We start from the raw sequence: 27,249 nt of genomic DNA, 5'->3' as shown, positions 1-27,249 counted from the left end.
AATCAACATCACTCATCATAATTAATGTGATAAATCAATGCCCATTATGACTTAGGTCATAAACTTTCTAGAAGCAGTGTGACAAGAAAATATTATTATTATTATTGTTATTATTATTATTATTATTATTATTATTATTATTATTATTATTATTATTATTATTATATTATCCTAGAAAGTTCTTAAGCATTTTAGGTGGCTAAAAATAATGTTTGTTATTTTCTATAATCATTAAATAGAAATGGGAGATACTGAGGACAAAAATTCAAGCACAATCAGCAACATAGAATTTAATAGTAACTATATAGAGTGGCGTAACTAGAGTCTGATGAGCCCCGATGCAAAGTTTGAGCCTGGCTTCCCCCACATGTTGATGAGATGTATGGGCCATTGTAGCATTCTAAATCCTATAAAGACATACAAGTCCCCCCCACTCCCTTCATTGTATAGTAATGACCCCCATCCTGTACTAATGTCCCCCATCCTGGGACAGCTCCTTGTAAATATGTCCCCCATTCTTGTATATGTCCTCTTGATGGCCGTATCCTGGTGTATGACCCCCATCATGGCTATATCTTGGTATATATGGCCCCATTTGATATACACTACAGACCAAAAGTTTGGACACACCTTCTCATTCAAAGAGTTTTCTTTATTTTCATGACTCTAAAAATTGTAGATTCACATTGAAGACATCAAAACTATGAATGAAAACATGTGGAATGAAATACTTAAAAAAGTGAAACAACTGAAATTATGTCTTATATTCTAGGTTCTTCAAAGTAGCCACCTTTTGCTTTGATTACTGCTTTACACACTCTTAGCATTCTCTTGATGAGCTTCAAGAGGTAGTCACCGGAAATGGTATTCCAACAGTCTTGAAGGAGTTCCCAGAAATGCTTAGCACTTGTTGGCCCTTTTGCCTTCACTCTGTGGTCCAGCTCACCCCAAACCATCTCGATTGGGTTCAGGTCTGGTGACTGTGGAGGCCAGGTCATCTGGTGTAGCATCCCATCACTCTCCTTCTTAGTCAAATAGCCCTTTCACAGCCTGGAGGTGTGTTTGGGGTCATTGTCCTGTTGAAAAATAAATGATGGTCTAACTAAATGCAAACCGGATAGAATAGCATGCCACTGCAAGATGCTGTGGTAGCCATGGTTTCAATTTTGAATAAATCCCCAACAGTGTCACCAGCAAAGCACCCCCACCGTCACACCTCCTCCTCCATGCTTCACAATGGGAACCAGGCTTGTAGATTCCATCTGTTCACCTTTTCTACAAAGACACGGTGGTTGGATCCAAAGATCTCAAATTTGGACTCATCAGACCAAAGCACAGATTTCCACTGGTCTTATGTCCATTCCTTGTGTTCTTTAGCCAAACAAGTCTCTTCTTCTTCTTGCCTGTCCTTAGTAGTGGTTTCCTAGCAGCTATTTTACCATGAAGGCCTGCTGCACAAAGTTTCCTCTTAATAATTGTTCTAGAGATGAGAAGGTGTGTCCAAACGTTTGGTCTGTACTGTATATGCCCCCATTATGGCCCCATCTTGGTGAATGACCACTATTATGGCTATATATTTTATACATGGCCCCATCATGACCCCATCCTGGTATTTATGTCCCCATCATGGTCCTATCCTGGTATGTTTGTCCTCATCATGGCCCATCCTGGTTTGTATGTCCCAAATATGGCCCCATCCTGGTATAGCCCCATCCTGGTATTTATATCCCCATAATGGCCCCATCCTGCTAGTATACATGCCCCCATCATGGTCCCATCCTGGCATGGTTGTCCCCATCCTGATATGTATGTCCCCAATCATGGCCCCATCCTAGTATATGTACCCATCATGGCCTCATCCTTCTTTATATTTTCATATCCTGACCCTATCCTGGTATATGTCCCCATCATAGACCCATACTGGTATATATGTCTCCATCATGGTCCCATCTTAGTATATATGTCCCCATCATGGCCCCATCCTTGTATATTTGTCCCCATCATAGCCTCATCCTACTATATGTCTCCATCCTAGTATATGTCACCATCCTGGCATATGTTCCCATCCTGGCTGCATCCCGGTACATATGATCCCCTATCACGCAGTGCACAGTAAAAAAATATAAATGATTATAATTACCTTAAGTCTGCTTCCCCAGTGTCCTCCCATGATGCTGGGATGCCAACAGATGACCTCAGCATGTAAGCAGTGCAGACCATGATATCACTGTCCTGAACGCCCACTTACACCGCCGTAAGCTGCCAAAATATTCTCTGCTCCACATACCCGGGATTATGGGCGTGCCTACCTGAACCCCTGGATTCAGCTGCTACAGTGCCAAGAGTTCCTCTGAAGTGGGAACTGGTGGCTACCTTCCAGCACAAGCCTAAACTCACCAAAAGAGACACTAGTAAAGACGAGGTGGTCACTTAGTCACTTCCTTCCAGGGTGAGCTCAGTCCCATGGCGCTGTAGGTCCAAGCACCAGCGTAACACATATTACTAAATCCTTTGACACACTACCATGCACTGCATTGTGTACTTTGAAATCATGTATCTTTATTATAAAAATTAAAATACGACACCATGTGTCTTGGATAACATAAATGACATGGACAGTGTGCTAGTGAAAGATCAGATGAAAAACAGGATGGTGTGAGGGAAAAATCCTGATAGAAAAATAGCTAGATAGCGTTTAGAGGGGACTGAATTAAATCCTCCACTTGCCCTTCCTGTCAATGGAGGGTATCATAATTTTTAGGGTACCCCCCGCTCCGGGTGGCGGACCCTCACTATCCCTGTTATTCACTGGCCTAATCCCTCCACCAAGAAACCAGGTGCAATAAGTGAATCGAACCAAGACAAGGACAATGACATAAATGAATTGAATAAATTGGTTCCTAGACTGGACCAGGTTTTCCAGTCACTGCAGCAAAATGGAATGGTTAGGACTGAGCCGGTGGTTCCACCAAGTGTGTTGGAACCTCCCGCTCTCCCTACGCGTTTTCCCCCTTCCTAACTGGATAGTAAGGGGTTCATCAGGGGTATTTTGCCAAGGACACTTAGAAGGTAGTTCCTAGGGCTGTTTATTATATGAAGTAACATATGCTGTGTACCTCCTCTTACGATACCTGAGGAGACGATTGTATCTCTCTTGTCCAAGCCAAAAGGATGCAGCTCAGTTAGCTGGACCTAATTCCTTCACAGATGTAGGAAAGCAGAAGACACCTTGCCTATCATTTATCCAATAAGTAGTGCCGCACATTGGTATCGAGATAATTCCTAGGTACCTATGAGATGCATGTAGGATACCTGCAAAAATATGAGAATTCAGGGAAACTCCTCTTGGGTCTATTACAATCAGTATTAGAGCCGCCCAGCAGTATTTAGATGATACCCAGGTACCTGTGAGATAAGCATGTGATAACACAGACAACGAAGATTCAATAGGGCTCCCCTTAATGTCTGTTACAAACACACTTATGATATGATATACAGCTCGGTAAGCAGCCCTGCAGCAAAATAACAGAAAAGTAACAGGGTTCATCACCAGGTAAATGGCGTCCATGTGCTTTTTTTTTTTTAAAAAAAATTTTACTTTGGCATAGAGAAGCTATGATGTTGGTAATAGAGAATTGTTGGCGATTAAGTTATTGTGTGGTTTATGGCTTTTAACGATTAGCTAATAAAAGTTACATTTTAATTGTTTACCACATTTTTCAGACCCTATTGCTTGGCTGTTATTGTGTAGCTTTCGAGGAATGGCATCATTGGCTGGAGGGATCAGTTCATCCCATTATTGTGATCACAGGAAGCCTAAACCAGGAGTGGCTAAAAATACAGAAGTGGTGCTCGTGTTGCTATTATATTTTTTCTGTGATTGTTCGGCTACTAGTTTTGACGTACAAATACTGAGGTGAAAAAACTCAACAAATTATCAACGTCTGTATGTGGCCTTAGTGTGGTGAATCACTACATAAATACAGAAAGAGAAAAGATAACAGAAAGATTATGTTAAAAGAGAAAATGAGAGAATACTAAGGAAAATAGCCCAATTGTCACCTTACAACAGGAGCAATGACATTTGCAAGCAATAAGTCCCAATTGCATGGACTCTAATCATGATGACATTAGTCCTGTTGATTCCTGATGGCAAGAATAGAAGAGTCTGCTGCTGATTTCTTACTGTCAAAAATACCAGAGCACAATGGAAATCTGACAGATTCCATTATCAGTCAATGAAATGTATCAGAATTCATTGGGATCCATGTGAAGATGGATCCATTACAGCTGACATGATCCATCATAGCAGTAATTATCCATCTCAGCTGTCATGACTGAAGATTTGCTACTAATGTGAACAGTTGGCTAGATAATAGATAACCCTTAAGTCTTTTGTGGTGGGAAGGTATAATGATGTCCATATTATAAATGAAGGTTGTGACTGTATCGGCTGTATTTTCATGTAGAAAATCATTGACCCTTTAAATAGAGTTAAAGATAGAAAAACCTTAGGGGTTTGGAGATAATGAAAACAATAATCTTAGGTATATTACAATTTTAAAATAAATACAATTTCATTATATATAGTAGCAGCTATAGTCTCATATGTTTTATGTTATGTCCTTCGATATTTCTTGAGATTAGCTTTATAGAAAGCAGTCAGTGTTTCAGGCTTTATTATTCCTACAATAAACTAGTTTATTGATCACGTCGGTTAAAAGCAAACCGTGCCTTATATATTTTACATTCAAAGTAGCTTTTTCTGCCTTCACTTAGGAGAAATATCATTAAGTTCTGTTTTTTTTTTTACTTGTTCAATTTGCTCCATTTTAGAAAGCCTTTGACATGACAATAAACGTCTACAATAATAGTTATTTCTTGCCTTCCAATTTAAGCTCTTTATTTGATCAGAGGGATACAATTTATTGGTATTCTGCAGTATGCCAACAGCTGTTTGCTAGGTAATATTAAACTCTTAATCGACTTGGATTGTTCTTCAGAAATTTAGCAGTTATGCTAGCTCAAATTGTCACTCTACGAGCATTGTGTCTTTGAGAAGCAATTTATTTTTTTCTTTCTATCTAAGATTCAACAAATGTACGACTTCAATTTCAAATCAAAATAGAATTCTGTTCTCTTACCTGGAATTGCTACATACCATGTCCATATATTAACACTTATTACCCATAGCAGCTGGGGTCAATTCTGCTAAATAGTGAAGATAAACTTTTAAAATGGAAACTCTAAAAATAATAAAAACACTTTCAGCACAATAGATTGAACCACAAGTATACCATTCTAAAAAATAAGAATCGACAGCTGTATTTATAGATCAACTCCAGCCTAGACCTACAGTATTAGATTATATTACAAAACTACATATCTCGGTGTTTCTTTGCTATCATTTTCTTATCAGAAAAGAAAGCAAGTGAAATAAATAATTCTCATAATTAGTAAGATTAAACTGCTCGAGTCATTAAATACACCAAGCCTGGTAATTCAGTCAAGCTGGTCTGGTAAATGCAGACCTAAAAGGCAACCAGACTTAAGGCTACTTTACACACTGCGATATCGGTCCCGATATCGCTAGTGTGGGTAGCCGCCCCCATCTGTTGCGCGACACGGGCAAATCGCTGCCCGTGCCGCACAACATCGCCCAGACCGTTCACACATACATACCTGTCCGGCGACGTCGCTGTGACGGGCGAACCGCCTCCTTTCTAAGGGGGCGGTCCGTGCGGCGTCACAGCGACGTCACTGAACCGCCGCCCAATAGCAGCGGAGGGGCGGAGATGAGCGGGATGTAACATCCCGCCCACCTCCTTCCTTCCTCATAGCGGCCGGGAGGCAGGTAAGGGGAGCTTCCTCGTTCCTGCGGCGTCACACGCAGCGATGTGTGCTGCCGCAGGAACGAGGAACAACCTCGTTACTGCTGCAGTAACGAGATTTGAGAATGGACCCCCGTGTCGCCGATTAGCGATTTTGCACGTTTTTGCAACGATGCAAAATCGCTTATCGGTGTTACACGCAACGGCATCGCTAATGCGGCCGGATGTGCGTCACAAATTCCGTGACCCCAACGAGTTCGCATTAGCGATGTCGCAGCGTGTAAAGCCCGCTTTAGGCTATGTTCGCACGTTGCGTTTTTTTCCGCGTTTCTGCAGCGTTTTTAGCAGCAGCGTTTTTGCGCTAAAACGCATGCGTTTTTGATTGCCAGCAAAGTCTATGGGAAAAGCAGAAATCCTGTCTGCACTTTGCTTTTTTTTCTGCAGCGTTTAATTTGCATATTTGTGGTCAAAAACCATGCTGAAAAAGAAGCAGCATGTCAGTTGTTTTTGCCATTTCTGCAGCGTTTCCTTAACATTGGAGTCAATGAGAAATGGCAAAACGCAACCAAAATCAACTTTCCTACGTTTTTCATGCTTTTTACCTGCTTTTCCATTGCGTTTTTGGCTTCAAAAACGCATGCTTTTCTGGCATAAAATTAAAGGGTTATAATGTTCCTTTACACACAAACAAAAATCGAAAATTTAAATGTTAAAAAATATTAAACTTTACCTATTTTTCTGTTAAAATGTGCATAGCCGCTATTATTTCATTAAAATTGATAATGTTCCATATATTTTTATTAAAAGTTAATTTTATCCTTTTTTTCTCTTTTTTCATTCTTTTTGACTATTCCAACTTTATTTCTCAGTGTCTTGATCTACAAAACGCATCTGCAGAAACGCAGGTGAAAACGCAGGTAAAAAGCGCTGAAAACGCACTAAAAACGCGGTAAATACGCATGCGTTTTTAGCGCTAAAAAATGGCCAAAAGCCATTTGGTCAAAAACCAAGGGAAGGAAAACGTGCAGAATAAACTGCAGGTACTCCGACGCAACGTGCGCACATAGCCTTAGGCTATGTGCAGATTAGAAAGTGCCTTTTTCTTAAGAAAAAAATGGACCCTCTTAAAGAATCCCGCATCCACGGTAAAAAAAACACACCAAAACCGCAAAAAAATACGTCTGCGGTTTTACCGCGGTTTGACGCAGATTTTGTGCGGATTTGCCGCGGAGTTACCGTGGATTTTCTGCAAGTTGGTCCCCATGGATATTTACCATTATCTATGCAAAACCTACAGGTACCTGTGGAAAAGAAGTGACATGCTCATTAATTCTGCAGCGGAAAATCCACGGGTAAATCCGCGGGTATAAAAAAACGCAGTGTGCGCACAGCATTTTTTCAAACCCATAGGATTTGCTGGGGAATGACTGCAGCAATGTTAGACACATTTTCTGCATCAAATCCGTGGCAAATCCACGGCAAAATCTGTGGTAAATCCACAGCATGCGCACATAGCCTTGTGCTATAACTAGAGTTGAGCGAATACCTACCTATTCGTACTCACTATACTCAAAACGAGTACTGTCTACTACTTGCGTATTCATTCCGAATAGCATGTGCAATGCAAGTCAATAGGGAAAACTTGCAAAATAACGAGTAACCCGAATGCTGCACTATTTGCTACTCACACGAATAATACAGCATTCTGGCTACTCGTTACTCGAGATTTTCCTCATTGAATTGCATTGCACACGCTATTTGGAATGAATACACGAGTATTAGACAGTATTCGTTATGAGTATAGAGAGTATGAATAGTTAGGTACTCGCTCAACTCTAACTATAACCTCTATCAGACCAAAAGGATATCTACACCCACAATGGGACCCAACTACTGCCACCCTCAAGCTTAAAATTAGCCATCTCACCAACACTGGTAGTTTTACCAGTCCCAACCAACTCACAGAGGTAATCACACTGCACAGTCATCTTTCTTAGTTATCACCAGTTGGCAGCAGCTGACATAAACTTTTCACAGACCCACCTAATAACTGGGGCAAAACTCTGTGAGCCCCCCAGACCATAACTACCATTAATAGCTGACATTCCACTAAGTGACATACTCTCCATACATCACTTGGCAAGACATCAGAACCACCTTGCACTCTAAGCTGGGTGCCTAGTCCAACATGCAATCACACCTTCTCACAGCTTTTCTTTGGCCATGTACTCATCACGATCCAACCCTAAATCCTTCCAGGTACTCTGTGTCTCACCACAGAGGGAGAAGATCCAACTTCAAATACCAAACTTTCTTGGACAGATCTGTGTTATTTTAGTCCAGCACCACAAACGGTACATTGAAATTTTCACCATATGACACCACGTCTTCTCATTCTTTCGGCACCCTCTAGTCCTCTTCTACCAGCTTGCTGGTGTAGTATCATTCTACAGGTACATTTCAGTTATTTTCTACTAGTTTTCTTGTGTAGCATCATTCTATGGGTACCCTCTAGTCATCTTCTACAAGCTTGCTGGTCTATTATTATTATGATTGCTTATATAGTGCTGTAATATTCCAGAGGGCTTCACAGACATTGTCATCATAATCTAAAATTTCCTGTAAGTATGTCTTTGAAGTGTAGGAGGAAACCCACACAAACAAAGGGGGAATATGCTAACTCCTTGTGGATGTTGTCCTTGGTGGTATTTAAACCCAGCACCTGAAAGCTGCAAAACAACAGTGCTAACCACTGAGCAACAGTGCTGCCACTATCCTCACCAACTACACCGTTATCAATCTATATATAGTACAAATGAAATAAAATTTGAGCAATCTCCATGTAAACTTTAGTTTTAGGGGGACTTAAAACAAACAGCAAGAATACATAGCAATCGTCATCTGATAATGCTGCAAAAGTGAAGTATCACATATCTCCAACTTTAAGCAGCAACTAATAAAAAATTATTTATCTCATGTTTTGGAATAATATAATCCATATGTTTATACCCTAAGGGGCTGTCTGCTCTGAAGCTAAAAGTCTGCAGTCACTCTATTTGAGATTCTCCAATGCCGGGAGTTGCTGGCACGTTTTCACAGTAGGTAATTTGCATACCTCTTGTACCAACTAGATTGTATCTGTCTTCATTCAATAGTGTATTAAGTCTGTATACAGTCTAGTTGGATTGTGACCGGAAGTATGCAAATTACATAGTTGAGGTCATGTGCCTGGTGCCAACACCAGAGAATCCGCAGTGTGCAATGCGCATGATGTGAGGATTCACAAGTCTGCAGTCACTCTATGTGGCTGCAGTCTGGTAATTGAAAGGGTAACCAGAGGCAGAGCTCCTCCTTCCTCCTTTCTCTTCTCGCCATCAAAGAATCTTCTCAAAAATACCTGCCATCTCCTATCTCAGTAATGAGAAAATCTTCACAGAATACAGACTTTACCTCACAATAGAAAATTTTGATAATTAACCCCTTCAGCCCCCGGGCACTTTCCGTTTTTGCATTTTTGTTTTTTGCTCCCCTTCTTCCGAGAGGCATAACTTTTTTATTTTTCCATCAATCTTGCCATATGAGGGCTTGTTTTTTGCGGGACGAGTTGTACTTTTAAATGAAACCATAAGTTTTACCATATAGTGTACTGGAAAACGGCAACAAAATTCCAAGTGCGGAAAAATTGCAAAAAAAGTGGGATTGTACAATAGTTTTTGGGATATTTTATTCACCGTGTTCACTATATGGTAAAACTGATGTGTGGGTATGATGCCTCAGGTCGGTGCGAGTTTGTAGGCACCAAACATGTATAGGTTTACTTGTATCTAAGGGGTTAAAAAAAATTCACAAGCTTGTCCAAAAAACGTGGCGCACGTTTTGCGCCATTTCCAAAACCCGTAGCGTTCTCATTTTTCAGGATCTGAGGCTCAGGGATGGCTTATTTTTTGCGTCTCGACCTGACGTTCTTAACGGTACCATTTTTGCACAGATGCTACGTTTTGATCGCCTGTTATAGCATTTTGCGCAAAATTTGCGGCGACTAAAAAACGTAATTTTGGCGTTTGGAATTTTTTTTCCGCTACGCCGTTTACTGATCAGATTCATTGATTTTATATTTTGATAGATCGGGCATTTCTGAACGCGGCGATACCAAATATGTGTGTATTTTTTATTTTTTTAACCCTTTAATTTTCAATCGGGTGAAAGGGGGGTGATTAGAACTTTTAGGTTTTTTTATTTTTTTTTAATTTTTTAAAACTTTTTTTTTTACTTTTTTTTTTATTTTACCAGTCTCCCTAGGGGGCTATTGCGATCAGCAATCCGATCGCTCTGCACTATCTGCAGATCTCAGCTACAGAGCTGAGAACTGCAGATTTGCTGCTTCACTTTCAATGCCGGCTGTATTCCGGCATTGAGAGGAAGTGACTCATGTTAGCTACAGGCGTCATCACATGACCCTGTGCTACCATGGCAACCGCCGAAAGTCACATGATCATGTCACGTGACTTCCGGTGGGGGCGGGGTAAGTCACTGTCATGGCGGCGCCCATATACATATCGCTGCCAAGACTTTGGCAGCAAAATGTAAAGGGTTAATGGCCGCGGGTGGAAGCGATTCCACCCGCGACTAGCAGGCACACATATCAGCTGTTGATAACAGCTGATATGTGCGCGTCTCGCCGCCGCCTGCCGGCGGCAGGGGGCGGGGCTTACCGGCACACGATCCATGACGTATCTAGTACGTCATGGGTCGTTAAGGGGTTAATGATCAATTTTGGAAGAGAAAGAAGCAGATTTGTCTAATAATATATGTTACAAAATTACTTATTTTCATGTATATTATTGATTTATGAAATAGAAATTAAAACAATGGTTACACTTGAAAACCAGACTGCCCCTTTATATTTACATTGGAGACAATGATGGCAATGAAGATGCATTTGCTACAACTTGTAAGATTATGAGACCCAATGTAGCACAAAATGTTATCTCAATCATGGAATCAAACTGCCCACAAAAAAGTGCTCACTTCCATGTTTTATTCATAAGGGCCTAAATAACCATTGTGATTCTTATCAACTGTGATATGTATTTTTTTTCTTCAAAACTGTAAACCAACATTCATATCCCAAGCACCCAAACAAATGGCAGAGAAAGAAATAATCAAATGTATACTATAAAGACGCTAATGAGTGATCTAATGTCCTCAAATATAAATATAGCAAAGGAAAGAAATTGACTAAATATGGCAAAGTAAAATTATATGAAATAACTAAAAACTTATGTGAGACAACAAATGTAACAAATCACTACAGAAATCCAAGATGATGTTAATAAAGCCAACCAGATGAGTTATATGAAATAAAAAGCGTTTAACAAAATACCTAAAGCAGATATCACCAGATTTCATAACATAAACCCTATAACGATGGCTACTGTGTAAGTAAGTTGGCCATACGGAGAAGGCTCAGGACCTGAGCCCAGGTCAGGCAGTAGGGATAGGCTATGTGCTTGCTCTGATTTCATTAATTTAAAATTATTCAACATGGCGGACATAATTTCTGACAGCTATTGACTGGGCAACATTTGAGTACGTCTATTTCACAATATACTGTAATACTACTTTATTGCAAAGATGATAAAAAAACACAGGTTCACCCAACAAATTCAAAATGCTAAAAAATGCTTTTATAACAAATTAAAAAAAGTAAAAGTTTAAAATCACCCCTCGTTTCCCCAGATGTAAATGGCAAAATAAAAAAATTAAATATTAATAATAACACATTTTATATTGTTGTGTGCATAATTTTCCAAATGAATAGCAAATACAAATATTTATCCCACACAGTAAATGCTGGAATAGAAAATCAAAATGTAAACAGAATTGGCAGTTCCCAGAAAAAGTGCAGTAAAAAGGTATAAAAAACACAGGTACTTCAATATGGTATCAATGGAATCATCAGCTTGGTACACCAAAAATACACTCTCACACAACTCCATCAATGGAAAAATAAAAAATTACAGATCTTCAAGTATCGCAACATGATCCAATTTTTTTTTTACCAATTTCCAAATTGTTTTTCACGACTTAAATAATTAAAAAAAAAAAAACTAAGCAGATTTGATATTGTCTTAATCATACTGACATGGAAAATTATCTTGCCAGGTTATTTTTACTGCATAATGAATTTTGTAAAAAGAAAATAAAAAAATCTATTTGTGTGTTTTTTCAATATTTCAATATGTTCACGTCTGTAAAGCTCTGTGGAATTACTAGTGCTAAAGTGGCATGGAAAAGTTTGGGCACCCCTGACCAAAATTCTTTTATTGTGAATAGGTAAACAAGTTGAAGATGAAAGGATCTCTAAAGGGAAAAAAGCTCAAAATTACACATTTCCTTTGTATTTAAGGCTATCTTATAAATATATATATATATTATATTTGGCACTGGACCCGTAGAAGCAAGGTTACTTGCGAAACGGCTGCCGTCGTCCGACGTGGCACACCCTCATCCTCCCTCACTACCTGTACCCCTGATGTGATCGTGGAATAAAAAGAAAAATATTTTATTCGACCTTTGGAGTGCGACCTTTCATCTCTTCATTGTGGATCTTGTATCGCCTTTGCTTTGGGACACGCACCCAGGTCTCCACCTGCCTGAAAGCACAGCTTTGTCAGCCATACAGGGATCAGCGGTGCCCGGTATCCTCCACTCAGCTTTATATATATATATATATATATATATATATATATATATATATATATATATATATATATATATATATTAGTGATGAGCGAGCATGCTTGTAACTACTCGGTACTCGCACGAGTATCGCTGTACTCGGGCTGCTCGGCGGGGACCGAGTAATCTCGCGATACTCGTGCTGTACTCGTGGTCTTCATCCCTGCATGTTGGCGCTCTTTTGAGAGCCAGCCCTCATGCAGGGATTGGCTGGCAGACCACTGCAATGCCACAGCCCTGTTAGTTGTGGAATTGCAGTGATTGGCCGGCCTGCACAGCGTGACCGAGCCTTTATACCGGCCGGCGCGCTGTGCTCTGCTCACACCTATCCAGACAGTCAGTGCAGGGAGAGTGTCGCTGCTTCAGGGAAAGGTTTGCGGCCCTTTATAGTTAGTTCCGGAGCAGGGCTGCAAACAGTGTGACCAGAAGTCGTTCTCAGGACTATTATAGTTGTATACAGGCAGGCAGGGTATAGCCAGGTCGGAGTACAGTAGCAGAGTCCTTCTCAGGACTATTGTTGCTATATACAGGCAGGGTATAGCCAGGTCGGAATACAGGCAGGCAGGGTATATAGCCATTCCTAGTGGTGACCGTATACCAGCCTTCATCATATCTGGGGCTGGTGTACACAGTCTAAAACAGTCCAGATAGTGTCAGACTTCTCAGTAATTGTCGCTCCTAAAAACCAGTTAGGTTCTTATTGCGTCCGTGCTTGCATTTAAAAACAGCACGTGTGTGTCTGTCGGTGGCAGCGTACAGGTGCACGTTTTGCACAAACTATTATATAACGCACAAGTCTAGTGTATAATACACGTCAGTCAGCAGTGGCTGATAGTGTCAGACTTCTCAGTAATTGTCGCTCCTAAAAACCTGTTAGGTTCTTATTGCGTCCGTGCTTGCATTTAAAAACAGCACGTGTGTGTCTGTCGGTGGCAGCGTACAGGTGCACGTTTTGCACAAACTATTATATAACGCACAAGTCTAGTGTATAATACACGTCAGTCAGCAGTGGCTGATAGTGTCAGACTTCTCAGTAATTGTCGCTCCTAAAAACCTGTTAGGTTCTTATTGCGTCCGTGCTTGCATTTAAAAACAGCACGTGTGTGTCTGTCGGTGGCAGCGTACAGGTGCACGTTTTGCACAAACTATTATATAACGCACAAGTCTAGTGTATAATACACGTCAGTCAGCAGTGGCTGATAGTGTCAGACTTCTCAGTAATTGTCGCTCCTAAAAACCAGTTAGGTTCTTATTGCGTCCGTGCTTGCATTTAAAAACAGCACGTGTGTGTCTGTCGGTGGCAGCGTACAGGTGCACGTTTTGCACAAACTATTATATAACGCACAAGTCTGGTGTATAATACACGTCAGTCAGCAGTGGCTGATAGTGTCAGACTTCTCAGTAATTGTCGCTCCTAAAAACCTGTTAGGTTCTTATTGCGTCCGTGCTTGCATTTAAAAACAGCACGTGTGTGTCTGTCGGTGGCAGCGTACAGGTGCACGTTTTGCACAAACTATTATATAACGCACAAGTCTAGTGTATAATACACGTCAGTCAGCAGTGGCTGATAGTGTCAGACTTCTCAGTAATTGTCGCTCCTAAAAACCTGTTAGGTTCTTATTGCGTCCGTGCTTGCATTTAAAAACAGCACGTGTGTGTCTGTCGGTGGCAGCGTACAGGTGCACGTTTTGCACAAACTATTATATAACGCACAAGTCTAGTGTATAATACACGTCAGTCAGCAGTGGCTGATAGTGTCAGACTTCTCAGTAATTGTCGCTCCTAAAAACCTGTTAGGTTCTTATTGCGTCCGTGCTTGCATTTAAAAACAGCACGTGTGTGTCTGTCGGTGGCAGCGTACAGGTGCACGTTTTGCACAATCTATTATATAACGCACAAGTCTAGTGTATAATACACGTCAGTCAGCAGTGGCTGATAGTGTCAGACTTCTCAGTAATTGTCGCTCCTAAAAACCTGTTAGGTTCTTATTGCGTCCGTGCTTGCATTTAAAAACAGCACGTGTGTGTCTGTCGGTGGCAGCGTACAGGTGCACGTTTTGCACAAACTATTATATAACGCACAAGTCTAGTGTATAATACACGTCAGTCAGCAGTGGCTGATAGTGTCAGACTTCTCAGTAATTGTCGCTCCTAAAAACCTGTTAGGTTCTTATTGCGTCCGTGCTTGCATTTAAAAACAGCACGTGTGTGTCTGTCGGTGGCAGCGTACAGGTGCACGTTTTGCACAAACTATTATATAACGCACAAGTCTAGTGTATAATACACGTCAGTCAGCAGTGGCTGATAGTGTCAGACTTCTCAGTAATTGTCGCTCCTAAAAACCAGTTAGGTTCTTATTGCGTCCGTGCTTGCATTTAAAAACCGCACGTGTGTGTTGCAGTCGGTGGCAGCGTCAGGCTCCACATTGTCCCTGGATAGAGATGTGCATAAGGGCCTCAAAACATTGTTCCCATTGCAAAGGAGCGGGTCGCCTGTCGTTATATTGTCCATTCTGAAAGAATGGTCGAAAAAATTTACCACTGGGGGTATACCTGAAACAACGGCCTAACTATTGTAACGGTCATCATGATGGCGCATGAGGAGAAGGAGGAGCAGTCCAGCAATTAGCCAAAGTCCAGAAGTGTGTACCCATGGGTGAGTGTAGGTACATGGCAAACTTTAAATTCCGCTCTCATTTGCTGGTGGTGTGATGAAGTCTGGCCAATCCAACCCTTGTTCATCTTGATCAGAGTCAGCCTGTCAACATTTACAGTTGACAGGCAGGTGCGTTTATCTGTAATGATTCCACCTGCGGCACTAAAAACACGCTCTGACAAAACGCTAGCGGCAGGGCATGCCAGGACTTCGAAGGCGTAGAGAGCCAATTCATGCCACGTGTCCAGCTTGGATACCCATTAATTGTAAGGCACAGAGGAATGTCGGAGTACAGTTGTTTGATCTGCAAGGTACTCCTTGAGCATCTGGGCAAACTTAGGATTTTTTGTGGCACTACCCCGCACCTCAGGGGCTGTGGTATGTGAGGGCCTGAGAAAACTGTCCCACATCTTAAAGACTGTTCCCCTACCTCTGGCGTATTGGACTTGTGCCCCTCTCGGCTGTACGCCTTGGTCGTCCACTGATTCCTGACCTATGCCGCTAGCGTTTTGTGAGGGGAATGCTTTGCCTACTTCCGTGACTATAGCCTTCTGGAACTGCTGCATTTTGCCTGACCTCTTCGCCTCGGGAATAAGAGACATAAAGTTCTCCTTGTAGCGTGGGTGTAACAGTGTTACCAACCAGTAATGATTGTCGGCAAAGATGTTCTTAACGCTAGGGTCACGAGACAGGCAGCTTACCATAAAGTCAGCCATGTGTGCCAGACTCTTAACAGCCATCACTTCAGTATCCTGACCAACACAATGACTGAACATGCTGTCCTCCTCCTCCTCCTCCTCCTCCTCCTCATCTACCCTGTCCTCTGGCCAGCCACGCTGAACCGAGGATATGACTGCATGTCATATCCTCAATTTGGCCAGAGAGTTGCTCCATGTCTTCATTAGAGATGAGCGAACCGGTCCCGGTTCGGCTCGAGGCGGTTCGCCGAACGGGGGGTCTGGCTCGAGTTCGGCTCGTCGAACGTTCGACGAACCGAACTCGAGCCCATAGGAAACAATGGCAGGCAATCACAAACACAGTAAAACACCTAGAAAACACCCTGAAAGGTGTCCAAAAGGTGACAAACAACTCACAACATAACACAAACACATGGGAAAGTGACAAGGACATATACTCATGTGAAAACAAAACAGCTGGACAAGGAAAAAGAGGGAGACACACAGATATATGAGTATATGCAAAGAAACATCGATTCCATTATTGTGCAACTTGAGCCCTGCTCATTTTAGGCTTCCAATCTGGATAAATTGCCTGAGCTCGCCACGTACGCCTTGAGGATCTTGTCGTGTCCTGCAGCCAGCGTTCTCTCGGAACCTGTCTTCAGTGCTGCTGGGGGTCTGCTGGCAGATAAGCACACGTGTCTGTCCACTGACAATGTGGACCTGGCTCTCAGAGGACTTTTCTTCCCCTGGGTCAGCCAGGGGAGGCGAAAGGCACGCGTATTTTTGAGAGTGCTTCATGCAAAGCATCTTTTTCTTTGTCAAAAGGGGGGCTCAACCGATGCCAGTCAAGTGGGGTGTGTGTGGCCCAGTTAGTGGCAACGAGGGAGACTGTGGTTGGAGTCCCCTCGCTGTGTCTCTAAAAGAACCAAGATGAACAAGTCATGGCTCTCAGAGGACTTTTCTTCCCCTGGGTCAGCCAGGGGACGGGAAAGGCACGCGTATTTTTGAGAGTGCTTCATGCAAAGCATCTTTTTCTTTTTCAAAAGGGTGCTCAACCGATGCCAGTCAAGTGGGGTGTGTGTGGCCCAGTTAGTGGCAACGAGGGAGACTGTGGTTGGAGTCCCCTCGCTGTGTCTCTAAAAGAACCAAGATGAACAAGTCATGGCTCTCAGAGGACTTTTCTTCCCCTGGGTCAGCCAGGGGACGGGAAAGGCACGCGTATTTTTGAGAGTGCTTCATGCAAAGCATCTTTTTCTTTTTCAAAAGGGGGCTCAACCGATGCCAGTCAAGTGGGGTGTGTGTGGCCCAGTTAGTGGCAACGAGGGAGACTGTGGTTGGAGTCCCCTCGCTGTGTTTTACATGCTTTTAGAAGGGCATGAAATGGCTTGGAGGTTGACTTTCATCATATGCAAACTGTTGGCTACCAAAATGCTGCCTTTCCAACAACTGTGGTTATAGGCAATGAGGAACATACTGATGAAGATGAGACGCAGATACCCGATTGGGATGACAACTTAAATATTCGGTCAGGGCAAGAAGAAACTCGGTCTGAGGGGTAGGGGAGTGCAAACACAACAATTGATGATTAAGTTCTAGATCACACCTACTGTCAACCCACAGTCAGACACTCGAGGAGGTCAACAGAGGCGGTGGAGGAGGATGCAACCGACGTCGAAGTAACCTGGCGCCTTCCTGGACACAGTCGGAGCACTGGTAGCACGTCTACAACTGCATCCTCAGCCACCACTCTGCCTCTGAGCATTATTCGGGGTGGATCAACAGGTCGCATGGCCTCTAAGCCTTGCCTAGCCAGGTCCTTTTTTGACATAGAAAAAGATCGCCCAAATTATGTGATCTGTAAAATTTGTCATGGTTCTCTTAGTAGAGGTCAAAACCTCAGCAGTTTGACAACTTCTTCCATGAATCGTCACATGAATAAATATCATATGGCCCGATGGGAAGCTCACCGTGCTGCAATGCGGCCTAGCGGAGCGAACCATCCACCGCCTGCCCCTTCCAGTGCATCCGCGCGCTCGTCATCTTCTAGGACTGTGGGGACAGCTGTCACACCTGTTTTTCCACCCACAACTTCCACCACTGTAACCGCAACAGGCAGTTTGCTTGGTAGGTCGTCAGTTGGTTTGGAAGGGGAAACAAGTGAGTGTGTACAGCTCTCTCAGACATCGATAGCACCAACTTTGGATGAAGGCAACATCATGTCTCCGCCTGCACTTTCCTCACAAAGCTGCATTTTTCCAGGGACACCCGACTCAACACCGTCTACACACAGCAGCCAGATCTCTGTCCCTCAGATGTGGTCAAATAAAAGGCCACTTCCTGCGACCCATGACAAAGCGAAGAGGTTGACTCTATCCCTCTGTAAGCTGTTGACTACAGAAATGCTGCCTTTCCGCCTAGTGGACACACAGGATTTTAGAGACCTTATGTCTGTCGCTGTGCCCCAGTACCAGATGCCTAGTCGCCACTACTTCTCTAAGAAAGGTGTGCCCGCGCTACACCAGCATGTCGCACACAACATCACCGCTTCCTTGAGAAACTCTGTGTGTGAACGGGTGCATTTCACCACCGATACTTGGACCAGTAAGCATGGACAGGGACGTTACATGTCGCTGACTGGCCACTGGGTAACTATGGTGATAGATGGTGAAGGGTCTGCTGCACAAGTCTTGCCGTCCCCACGACTTGTGTGTCAATCCTCTGTCTGTCCAAGTTCCGCCACTGCTTCTGCATCCTCCACCTCATCTGGGTCCTCCACCTCCGCCCCAAGCCTGCCTGGTCAGGCCACCAGCGTTCTCACTGCGCAGAAGGAATCACGCACCCCTCATTACTATGCTGGTAGCAGAGCGCAACGGCATCAGGCGGTCTTTAGCTTGACATGTCTTTGAAATAGGAGTCACACAGCGACTGAGTTGTGGGCAGCTCTGGAGACTGATTTTGATAAATGGTTGTCTCCACTCAACCTGCAGCCTGGTAAGGCCGTGTGCGACAATGCTGCAAACCTGGGTGCGGCCCTTCGCCTGGGCAAGGTGACACACGTGCCTTGTATGGCTCACGTGTTTAACCTTGTTGTCCAGCAATTTTTAACACACTATCCCGGCCTAGATGGCCTTCTGACCAGGGCACGGAAACTGTCTGCAGTGCTCACTTCCGCCGTTCAACCGCCGCACCTGAGCGACTTGCATCGCTACAGAAGTCTTTCGGCCTGCCGGTTCATCGCCTGAAATGCGATGTGGCGACACGCTGGAATTCAACTCTCCACATGTTACAGCGACTGTGGCAGCACCGGCGAGCCCTGGTGCAATACGTCATGATGTATAGCCTGGGCCAACGAGATGCAGAAGTGGGGCAGATCACCCTGATGGAGTGATCTCAGATCAAGGACCTATGCACCCTTCTGCACAGTTTCGACATGGCGACGAATATGTTTAGCGCTGACAATGCCATTATCAGCATGACGATTACAGTCATTTACATGCTGGAGCACACGCTAAACACTATTCGTAGTCAGGGGGTGGGACAACAGGAAGGGGAGGAACTACAGGAGGATTCATATGCGCAAGACACAACAACATCACCAAGGTCCAGACGTTCATCATCACCAACGCGGCAGGCATGGGACCATGGGGGACAGGGATCAACAAGGGCGCATGGTAGCAGGTGAGATGTTGAGGAAGGTGCAGGAGGACATGAAGATATGGAGGACGAACTGTCCATGGACATGGAAGACTCAGCAGATGAGGGGGACCTTGGTCAAATTTCAGTTGAAAGAGGTTGGGGGGAGATGACAGAGGAAGAAAGAACGGTTAGCACCTCTATGCCACAAACACAGCGTGGACTTGGTGCGCATGGCTGCGCAAGACACATGAGTGCCTTCTTGTTGCACTACCTCCAACATGACCCTCGTATTGTCAAAATTAGAAGTGATGATGACTACTGGCTTGCCACACTATTAGATCCCCGGGACAAGTCCAAATTTTGTGACATAATTCAACCCATAGAAAGGGACGCACGTATGCAGGAGTATCAGCAGAAGCTGTTACTCGATCTTAGCTCGGCTTTTCCACCAAACAACCGTGCAGGTGAAGGGAGTGATTCTCCCAGTTGTAACTTGACAAACATGGGACGGCCTCGTCATCTTCAACAGTCTACCCGTACCAGTAGGACCGTATCTGGTGCTGGTAACAGCAATTTTATGGAATCTTTTCATAATTTTTTTAGACCCTCCTTTGCAAGGCCACCAGAGACAACAAGTCTGACACATAGTCAACGGATGGAGAGGATGATACAGGAGTATCTCCAAATGAACATCGATGCAATGACTTTGCAAATGGAGCCTTGCTCCTTTTGTGCTTCAAATCTAGAAAAATGTCAAGAGCTCTCCAGTTACGCCTCGAAGATTTTGTCGTGTCCAGCTGCCAGCGTTGTCTCTGAACGTGTCTTCAGTGCTGCTGGGTGTGTGCTGACAGATAAGCGCACGCGTCTGTCCAGTGACAATGTGGACAGACTGACGTTCATCAAAATGAACAAGTCATGGATCCAGAAGGAATTTACTACCCCTGTGTCATCCTGGGGAGAGTAAATGCTTGTGGATTTGGAATGTGCTTGATGCAAATCAAAACATCCTGTTTGCAACTAGGGCACAAGTGCTGCCACTGATAAGGTGTCTGTGTGGGGCCCAATTTTTGGAAAAAAAGGGAGACTCCGCTTGGAGTAACCCTTGCTTGCTGTGTTTTTTAAAAATGATACAAGATGAACAGATCTGAAGGCAAGATGAAGCCAACATCATGTCTCCGCCTGCACTTTTCTCACAAACCTGCATTTTTCCAGGGACACCCTACTCAACACCGTCTACAGACAGCAGCCAGATCTCTGTCCCTCAGATGTGGTCAAATAAAAGGCCACTTACTGCGACCCATGACAAAGCTAAGTGGTTGACTCTATCCCTCTGTAAGCTGTTGGCTACCGAAATGCTGCCTTTACGCGTAGTGGACACACAGGATTTTACAGACCTTATGTCTGTCGCTGTGCCCCAGTACCAGATGCCCAATCACCACTGCTTCTCCAAGAAAAGCATGCCCGCGCTACACCGGCATGTCGCACACAACATCACCACTTCCTTGAGAAAATCTGTGTGCGACAGGGTGCATTTCAACACAGATACTTGGACCAGTAAGCATAGACAGGGTCATTACATGTCACTGACTGGGCACTGGCAAACTATGGTGAGAGATGGAGAAGGGTCTGCTGTACAAGTCTTGCCGTCCCCACGAGTTGTTTCAATCCTTGTTCTGTATGTAGAAGTTAATACACTGCTTCTGCCTCTTCAACCTCGTGTGGGTCCTCTACCTTTGCGCAAACCCTGTGTGGTCAGGCCACCCTTCCTTGCAACTGCGCACAAGGACTACCACACACCTCCTTACTATGCTGGCAGCAGAGCTCAATGCCATCAGGCGGTCAAAGTTTTACTTTGAAATGTATGGGAAATGTGAGTCACACCGCTATTACAGAGAATAGTAGTCAGGCAGGGTCAAAACATTAATTGAGGAACAGGAACAGAATGGGACGGCCAGGACTTAATCAGAAAACAAGCAGAGGTGAAATGCGTATCGGCCAACAAGGTACATAAACAGCAAGCAGGAAAAGTAGTCAGGTAACAAGCACACAAAATCATAAAACTGAACTGGGGGTAAAATTAACCAGAGGTTCATAGCTATGTCTGGCAGTGGTCTGCAGACAGGATGGGCATAAAAAAGGGTGTGGTGTCTTCCCATTGGTTGTAGCTGAATGATGGTATTTCATCTGTGAGATACCCACCAGCTACATTCAGCCAGAGATTCTGCATCTGTCAAGGTAATGCAGCCCAGTGGGTGAGCATAACCTGCGTCCACCTGCGCCGCTGGCATCGACTACTCTCCCATCATCAGCACTATTCATGAAAGGAACACGTTGTCACCTGGCGACCGGAGTACAAATTGACGGAGCGGACTCCGTTGGTGACTTAACAGCCGTGTGCGGCAATGATGCAAACCTGGCTGCGGGCCATCCTCAGGGCAATGTGACACACGTGCCTTTTATGGCTCACGTGTTGATCCGAATTCTCCAGCAATTTTTAAAACACCATCACGGCCTACATGTCCTTGTGCAGCGGGCACGCTCGCTATGTGCTCACTTCCATCGTGCGCACACAGCAGCTCAACAACTTTCATCACTCCGGAAGTCTTAGGGTCTGGCAGTTAAACGCCGTAAATGCGATGTTCCGACACGCAGGAATTGGAATCTGCACATGTTGCAGCGTGTGTGGCAGCACCGCAGAGCCCTGCTGAAATACGGTAAGACATATAGCCTGGGATAAGTTGATCCAGAGGTGGTGCCGATCACGCTGCTGGAGTGGTGTCAGATCAAGGACCTATGCACCCTGCTACACAGTTTTGAAATGTCGACGAAGATGTTTAGCACTGGCAATGTCATTCTCAGCGTGACAATTCTGGTCATCTACATGATGGAGCACACTGTAATTATTATTCGGAGTCAGGTGTTGGGACAAGAGGAAGGGGAGGAAGTACAGGAGGAGTCATATGCGGAAGGGATAACAAGATCTACGAGGTCCAGATGGTCAGCGGCACCTATGCGGCAGTCATGGTGAGGGAGAGGGATTAACAAGGGCGCATAGTATCAGCAAAAAGTGTTGATGAAAGTGCAGGAGCCCATGAAGAAATGGAGGACGAACTGGCGATGGGCATGGAAGACTCAGCAGATGAGTGAGAGCTTGCTCACATTTCGGTTGTGCGAGGTTGTGGGTAGAGGGCAGAGGAAGGATGCACGATTCTCACCTCTCTGCCACCAACACACCAAGGACTTGGTCCTCCTGGATGCACAAGACACATGAGCGCCTTCTTGCTGCACTACCTACATGACCCTCGGATTGTATGAATTTGAAGTAATCCTGAATACTGGGTTGCCACACTGTTAGATCCCCGGTACAAGACAAAATTTGGCGAACTAATTCCTGCCATAGAAATAGACGCACGTATACAGGAGTATCTGCAGAATGTGGTACGCAATCTTAGATCTACTTTTCCACTAAACACCAGTGCTGCACAGAGTGAATCTCAACACTTTGTCATGGATAGGAGGAAATGGTCTTTTACTTGTCCACATCGGAGGGACCGAGGGATGGCTGCTGTGCTGAGATGGCGTTGAGTACGGTGTCCCTGCACAGTTGCACTTTTGGTCATATCCCAAAATGAGTTGAAAAAGGACAGATGCTGTTGGAAAGGGGAACAGGTGTGTTGGAAAGGGGAAAAAAATTTGGGTCCGTGGATTTGGTGGTTAAACAACTGTAACATTTGCTGAAGAAACAACATCTGTTACAGTGGGACTGGCAGATTTGGATAAAGTGGTATATAATCTGTGACCGCTATATAACAAAAATTAATAAGAAAAGAAAGAGAAAGGTATATATCACCTTCAGCAGTCAGTGTCCACCGTGCTCCCAGTTGGAAAAGGAGAGGTTGGCAACTTGAAGGTTTGGTGGAGGATACAGAGCTGTGTGGCTATGAAACTAATAGTAGCCTGAACCGAGTTAGACGCCATTCGGATCTGGAGACTGTGAGCCCTGTTAGCGTCACAGGGTCCACATGCCCACCCAGCCCAGGAACTCCCTGTTAACAACACAGGGGCCATTGAGTACGCTGACCGTGTGCGTAGGGGCCACACCTGTGGACAGCAGGCGCATCAGCAGCAGCAGGCCTGTTAATGCCACTGGGCTGCACAAGCAGGACTGTTAGGACAGGAGCTGGTCTTAACCGTTCTGCGTTACCAACTGTGGTGGTGGCCTGCATCCACCACCCTATCCCTGCCTACCTCTGGCCTAAAGCCGCAATGGGTTCAACACATGGAGGTGTGCTCTTTCGGAGCATAATAGAAGACTGCGCACCTCCTTGTTGGCTCCAGCCCCTTTTATAACCTGGGTCCGCCCCAAACCAGGGTGAACCACAATGCACCTCCTGGAGACAAAAGCAGAGTGACACGTCATGAGTGGCATAACTAGCGTCCTATTTGGAAACGCAACTTCAATGATGACCTCATGGCTGCCATGACCCAAACACCTCACCAGTCATCGTCTGACCATCAATAATGCGGTGACAAGTCATAGGTGTGGGCCTCTGCAAGCCATTTGGGAGGACACCTGATGCCCTGTGGTCTATATGGGACCCCCACATCAGGGCCAGGGCCAAAGAGTTCATTACCGGACCTAGTCTCTGATGCAGGAAGTGCCTGAGCATGCTCAGTAGCATGAAATACAGTCTCTGAAAAAAGACTATCAGCTTTAGCATGGTGTCTAGGCACAAAACAGGACTTAGACCCGGCACAGAATGCAAGCACCTGTGCAAAGAGGCTTTTCACACTTAGTGTGGGAGCATGCGCTGTATCCCGAAATGAAGACTTAGCGTCAGGAATGGCACAGTCAGGCTGAGCATACTCACTAGGCGAAACACTGTAATTATGCTGCAGCTGGGGTACATCGGCACACGCATGCGCACTAGCTGCCTCTCCACACTTAGACGTGGAGGGGAAATTTGTCTTGGAGATGCTGTCTATGAACAGAAGGAAAAGCTAAAGGAAGCCTGACTTTCTATCCCTCCGAATTATGAAATGCAGCAATGAATTCCATGAGTTTGCTATAACATTAGCGTAGCTAAATGTGCATGAGGGTGTGATGTAGAGGTGCTAGAAATAGCTTGTCACCAGTGGGGCACTAATGGAATACAACAGCCAGTTCTATGATGCCACAAAATGGCAGTATTTTGTGCTATCATTATAGCTTATTAAAAACAGAGCACGAGGTTGTCATGCAGAGGTGCTGCACATAGATTTGCAGTAGTGTGAATAGACAAAAGTACAATAGCCACGTTTAGGATACAACTAGGTACACTGAGTGTTTGCTACTATAAATGGCTGAGTTTAAAAAAGTTTGAGTGTGCAATGCAGGCAGACGTGCTGCAAATAACGTTCCAATACTGTGAATTGACAAAAGTACAATAGCCACGTTTAGGATACAACTAGGTACAGTGAGTGTTTGCTAGTATAATGGCTGAGTTTAAAAAAGTTTGAGTGTGCAATGCAGGCAGACGTGCTGCAAATAACGTTCCAATACTGTGAATTGACAAAAGTACAATAGCCACGTTTAGGATACAACTAGGTACAGTGAGTGTTTGCTAGTATAATGGCTGAGTTTAAAAAAGTTAGAGTGTGCAATGCAGGCAGACGTGCTGCAAATAACGTTCCAATACTGTGAATAGACAAAAGTACAATAGCCACGTTTAGGATACAACTAGGTACACTGAGTGTTTGCTACTATAAATGGCTGAGTTTAAAAAAGTTTGAGTGTGCAATGCAGGCAGACGTGCTGCAAATAACGTTCCAATACTGTGAATTGACAAAAGTACAATAGCCACGTTTAGGATACAACTAGGTACACTGAGTGTTTGCTACTATAAATGGCTGAGTTTAAAAAAGTTAGAGTGTGCAATGCAGGCAGACGTGCTGCAAATAACGTTCCAATACTGTGAATTGACAAAAGTACAATAGCCACGTTTAGGATACAACTAGGTACACTGAGTGTTTGCTACTATAAATGGCTGAGTTTAAAAAAGTTAGAGTGTGCAATGCAGGCAGACGTGCTGCAAATATCGTTCCAATACTGTGAATAGACAAAAGTACAATAGCCACGTTTAGGATACAACTAGGTACACTGAGTGTTTGCTACTATAAATGGCTGAGTTTAAAAAAGTTTGAGTGTGCAATGCAGGCAGACGTGCTGCAAATAACGTTCCAATACTGTGAATTGACAAAAGTACAATAGCCACGTTTAGGATACAACTAGGTACACTGAGTGTTTGCTACTATAAATGGCTGAGTTTAAAAAAGTTTGAGTGTGCAATGCAGGCAGACGTGCTGCAAATAACGTTCCAATACTGTGAATTGACAAAAGTACAATAGCCACGTTTAGGATACAACTAGGTACACTGAGTGTTTGCTACTATAAATGGCTGAGTTTAAAAAAGTTAGAGTGTGCAATGCAGGCAGACGTGCTGCAAATATCGTTCCAATACTGTGAATAGACAAAAGTACAATAGCCACGTTTAGGATACAACTAGGTACACTGAGTGTTTGCTACTATAAATGGCTGAGTTTAAAAAAGTTTGAGTGTGCAATGCAGGCAGACGTGCTGCAAATAACGTTCCAATACTGTGAATTGACAAAAGTACAATAGCCACGTTTAGGATACAACTAGGTACACTGAGTGTTTGCTAGTATAATGGCTGAGTTTAAAAAAGTTAGAGTGTGCAATGCAGGCAGACGTGCTGCAAATAACGTTCCAATACTGTGAATTGACAAAAGTACAATAGCCACGTTTAGGATACAACTAGGTACACTGAGTGTTTGCTACTATAAATGGCTGAGTTTAAAAAAGTTTGAGTGTGCAATGCAGGCAGACGTGCTGCAAATAACGTTCCAATACTGTGAATTGACAAAAGTACAATAGCCACGTTTAGGATACAACTAGGTACACTGAGTGTTTGCTACTATAAATGGCTGAGTTTAAAAAAGTTAGAGTGTGCAATGCAGGCAGACGTGCTGCAAATATCGTTCCAATACTGTGAATAGACAAAAGTACAATAGCCACGTTTAGGATACAACTAGGTACACTGAGTGTTTGCTACTATAAATGGCTGAGTTTAAAAAAGTTTGAGTGTGCAATGCAGGCAGACGTGCTGCAAATAACGTTCCAATACTGTGAATTGACAAAAGTACAATAGCCACGTTTAGGATACAACTAGGTACACTGAGTGTTTGCTAGTATAATGGCTGAGTTTAAAAAAGTTAGAGTGTGCAATGCAGGCAGACGTGCTGCAAATATCGTTCCAATACTGTGAATAGACAAAAGTACAATAGCCACGTTTAGGATACAACTAGGTACACTGAGTGTTTGCTACTATAAATGGCTGAGTTTAAAAAAGTTTGAGTGTGCAATGCAGGCAGACGTGCTGCAAATAACGTTCCAATACTGTGAATTGACAAAAGTACAATAGCCACGTTTAGGATACAACTAGGTACAGTGAGTGTTTGCTAGTATAATGGCTTAGTTAAAATGAGTTTGAGTGTGCAATGCAGGCAGACGCGCTATGCAAATGTCTTTGCACTAGTGGGACTATAGCAAAGTCCAATAGCCACGTATAGGATGCCACTAGGTACACTGAGTGTTTGCTAGTATAATGGCTTGGTTTTAATGAGTTGGAGTGTGCAATGCAGGCA

General features: G+C 43.9%; 1 protein-coding gene across 2 annotated transcripts in view; it reads left to right on the top strand.

The window, feature by feature from the left end:
• GPC6 (glypican 6) overlaps positions 1–27,249 on the top strand; it is a 1,296,759-nt gene that overhangs the window by 1,127,890 nt on the left and 141,620 nt on the right. The window lies entirely within an intron of this gene.

The sequence above is a fragment of the Anomaloglossus baeobatrachus genome, chromosome 2 (genome assembly GCF_048569485.1).
Source record: "Anomaloglossus baeobatrachus isolate aAnoBae1 chromosome 2, aAnoBae1.hap1, whole genome shotgun sequence".
NCBI lineage: Eukaryota > Metazoa > Chordata > Amphibia > Anura > Aromobatidae > Anomaloglossus > Anomaloglossus baeobatrachus.
This window is presented reverse-complemented; position numbering and strand designations above follow the sequence as displayed.